The sequence below is a fragment of the Pteropus alecto genome, unplaced genomic scaffold, assembly GCF_000325575.1.
Source record: "Pteropus alecto unplaced genomic scaffold, ASM32557v1 scaffold333, whole genome shotgun sequence".
NCBI lineage: Eukaryota > Metazoa > Chordata > Mammalia > Chiroptera > Pteropodidae > Pteropus > Pteropus alecto.
Window position 1 is genome coordinate 1,938,710 of NW_006433879.1, and position 4,655 is coordinate 1,943,364.

Consider the following 4,655-nt stretch of genomic DNA (forward strand, 5'->3'; position numbering starts at 1 on the left):
TATTTTTCTTTTTATTTTTTACATCAGATAATTTCTAAAAATCAATCAAATTCACTGATTATTACTTTTCAAATATTGTTTTGAAATCATTTAATAATTTTTGTCAGCTATTAAAATCTACATTTGCTTCTTTTATTATAATTGATATTCTTTATACAGATATCTTATTTGTAGAATTAGTGTTATTATATTTTCTTTTAATTTTTAAACACCATTTCCTTTTATCTTTTAATGTGCAACAGCTGAAAGTCTTTGTGTGCCCAAAGCAATATCTGGGACCACTTGGAGTCAATTTCTATTGACTGCTTTTTCCCTCTGCTGAGTATGGGTCCCACTTTCCTGTTTCTTTGCATGTCATAATTTTCTGTTATTAAAAATAAATGAAGCTATGAGATAATGTATTCTGGATTCTGAAACTTTTGTCTTGAGGGAGTTTTGTTTGTTTATTAACTTGCCTAGGGCTTATCTGTAGACTCTTCTTCCCTGTCAAGTGTGGCCACTGAAGGTTTCCTATGAAATGCCCCAGTGTCTGAATAGCTTAGTGATCAGCTAACAATGGAGGAAAGTTTGTACTCAAATGTAAGTCAAAATGAAAGACTTCCACTTTACGTGATGCATCTGAGTGTGGGAAAGGGGGCACAATCAAAGTTCAGGTAGTTCTCAGGTCTAACCCTGGCTTTTACTTTCCCTTGGCCCTCATAGGTCTTCCATGTGCATGCAGAGTCTTCCAAGGGTATGTCTTCCAAGGGTATGTGTAGAGTTTATCTAACCCTCCCAGGGCTCACTAATTTGCAAGGTATTCCCCTTAAGTTTCTGCTTGGTCTGCCACTCATTACAACCAAGACTAACAACCTTAGGCTAGCAGAGCTATGGGGCCTCAGACTCCCATGGTTTTTACCCAAAGTTTCAGCAGCTATTTATTAATAAATATATATATATATTTTTTTTAGGCGAGGCAACCTTTGGTTGACCTCACAGATTGCAAGGACCTTATAAGGTTACAATCCCTTATTTTTTAATTCTTTACACCTACATCACCTGGTCTTCCTAGGTGGTTTCCCATCCAAGTACTAACCAGGCCCGAACCTGCTTAGCTTCCGAGATCAGACAGGATTGGGCTTGTTCAAGGTGGCATGGCCGTAGACTGAATAAACACCTCTTAACTTGTTGTTTACCTTTAGTCCTTCTACAGAAACCCAAAAAACCAGTTTTTGATAATTTTGCTTAGTTTTAAACTTGGTTTTTTGAGGGAGAAGTTTTGTAATCTTCTTTACCATAGCCAGAAATGCCACTTGTTTTTAATTATAATACGGGTAAATTTACTAAGTTTTCCTTTAAAGTTTGTATTTTTTTTAAAGAAATTCTTCCCTCCCAACTTTAGGTATTAAATATAATCTCCTATATTTCTTTTAGATTTACATTACTTTTCTATACTTATTTAAGTTTTAGTTCACTTGGAATTGACTATTGTGCACAACATGGTATAGATTCCAATTTTATTTTTTTCCTTGGATAATTTATTGTATGTTTGCATATTACGGAACCATAACAGCATGGGCTCTATTTTGCTAAAATCTTTAGCAGTTTTAATATGTAATAGAGTACATTTTCTACCTTCTTCTTTCCTATTTGGCTATTTTTGGCTCTATGCTCTTACATATAAAATTTAGAAGCAGTTTATCTAGTCTGTAATAAATCCTGTTGGACTTTCTTGTGTAATTATATTATATAGAGATTAATCTTGGGAAAATTTATATTTTCATAATAAATATGTTGATTTAAATTTCTATATCAATGTTATAGAATTCTGTAGTTGGTGCCTGTATATGAAGATGTCAGTAATGATGGTCATCCACTCTTAGTAATGTTCTTATGTGGGATTTTGTCTGACAAATTTATTCAAAACATATTTTTGTACTTTTAAGATTTTTTATATTTTTATAATTAGTATGCATTAATTTCTTTTAAAAATAGGTAAATTATAATATGTTAAGTAGAAAACAACTTAAGAAGTAGACTAAATATGCATCAGTGACTCTTATGATGGAAATAAAATATACACACTTGGTCAAGTCTCGTGCGATCTGGTCATGTTCCTAGGCCAATAGGGTAGTCAGTTTTGTAGTCCTGATAAGTCAGAATTTTTCTTATTAAAAAGACTTAGGTTAATATACAAAATTTATAAAGAACTCATACAACTCAATCCGCCCCCCCCCCAAAAAATCTACTTAAAAAAAAAAGGCAAAGGATCTGAATAGGCATTTCTCCAAAGAGGACATACACATGACCAAAAAATGTTCAATGTCACTAATCATCAGACAAATGCAAATTAAAATCATAAGGAGATATCACTTCATACCCATCAGAATGACTATCATCAATAAATCAAAAAACAACAAGCGTTGGTGAGGATGTGGAGAGAATGGAATCCTCATGCACTGTAAGTGGGATAACAAATTGCAGCCACTATGGAAAATAGTTTGGAGTTTTCTTTAAAAATTAAAAATAAAACTACCTTATGATACAGCAATTGTACTTCTGGGTATTTATCCAGAAAAAAACAAAACAGTAGTTCAAAAAGATATATGCAATCCTATGTTCACTGCACCACTATTTACAATAGCTAAGATATGGAAGCAACGTAAGTGCCTATCACAGATGACTGAATAAAGAAGTTGTGGTACATATATATAATGTAATATTACTCAACCTTAAAAAATGAAATCTTACCATTTATAAAAACATGGATAGATCTAGAGGGTATTATGCTAAGTGAAAGAAGTCAGACAGAGAAAGAAAAGTACCATATTTCACTTATATGTGGAATCTAAATACCAAAATAAACTAATAATAACAACAACAAAAATGGAAGCAGACTCATAGACACAGAGAACAAGTTGGTGATTGCCAGATGGGAGGAAGATTGGGGGGCTGGGTGAAAAAAGTGAAGGCATTAAGAAGTACAAGTTGGTAGTTACAAAATAGTAATGGGGATATAAAATACAGCATAGGGAATATAGTCAATAATATTATATGTTTAGTACCAGGTGGGTACTAGACTAATCAAGGGGCATCACTTCGTAAATTATATAATTGTTTAACCACTATACTGTACACCTGAAACTAATATAAAATAATATTTAATGTGAACTCTAATTGAAAAATTAAAATAAAAAATAAAATTTATGTGGGAGATGTTATTTTTATTTAAGACCATCAGAAAAAGAGGATAACCAAGAAAATGATGTCCCAGAAACAAAGTGAAGAATGTATTTTAAAAAGGAGAAAGTAATCAACTGTGTTAAATGCAGAAAACAGATCCAATAAAGTGAAAATTGAGAAATGATCATTGGATTTGGCAACATGAAAATCACTGGTGACTGACAGCGAAGCTTTGGTGTATTGAAGGAGTTGGAAGCCTGATCAGAGTGGGCTCAAGAGAATATAAGAGAAGTGAAGACAATAAGTACAAAACAGCTACTGAGGTCTTTTGTTAAAATATCAACAGAGAAATGGTACAGTAGTCAGAGGGAAATGTGTGATGAAGAGAGAGAAACATTATTGTGTATTTGTATGATGAGAGAATTGATCTATTGCTGAGGGGAAAATTGGTTATATATGAGGAAGAGGAGAACAAGCCAGGAAGCAATATTCTAGAGTAAAAAGTCAAGAAGGGGATCACAGGCACAAGGAAAGAGTTTGGCCTTACATAAGTAAAGAGTTCATTCGTTGTGACACAGGGAAGATTCAGAATAATGGTAGAGATACAGAAGATTGAAGACTTTGGTGGGAAGATATGAATATTCCCTTTTGAAAGTTTCTATTTTGTCAATAGAATAAAAAACATACCATAGAGGAATGAGAGGTACAATGTTGTACCTCTATCTGAGGTCATGCTATGTTATTTCCTGCTTCATGTAACCATCTTCATAAATTTCTATGACCTTTGCCATTAAAGAAAATTGATAGCCTCTAATAAAAAAAGTAATCGGATTTAAATGCTCATTCTCCTACTTAGTGATTTTTCCTTTATTCTTTTGAACTTTGATTTTCTAATAACATGGGACCAATAGTTTGTAACCTTAGTATTTTTGTAGTTTTAATAAAATCAAGTAAAGCCATGTCCTTTTGGTTTTACTTGTCTCTAATTTCATGCCCTTGGAAGTTGTATCTCTCACCACAATTTCTGCTAATGCCTTAAACTTAAACTTGTATACTTCTCCTGTGTTAAATTTCTACTATGTTATCTATATTTTGTCCCTACATTGACCTAGACACAAAATTTCATTATATATGAATTTCCATGCAATTGAATCATAATTAATTTTATAAAAATTAAGGATGTTCTCAGAGCGCACTGTCATCTGCAATTTTTATTAATTATATACTCTCTAAACTCTGCTTCAAACTCCATACCACTGGGATTGACTAAAACACTCAACCACATTTTTGCTAAACAAACTAAACCAAACCACACAAAACAAAAAAAGCAAAAGCAAAAAACAAATAAAATGTTAATCACTTTAGAAAGTGATTGATATTATAAAACAGTGTATATATGTTATATGTGTGCGTGTGAAATCTGGTATAATGAATGTCTAGATACTAGCTCAGTAAATGTTCACTTTCTTTTTTCCTTGTTGATTTCTTTTAGC

General features: G+C 32.4%; 1 pseudogene; it reads right to left on the minus strand.

Annotated features, from left to right (window-relative positions):
• Nucleotides 1-1,026: 1,026 nt before the first annotated feature.
• LOC112477021 lies at nucleotides 1,027-1,145 on the minus strand (annotated as a pseudogene).
• Nucleotides 1,146-4,655: the final 3,510 nt, after the last annotated feature.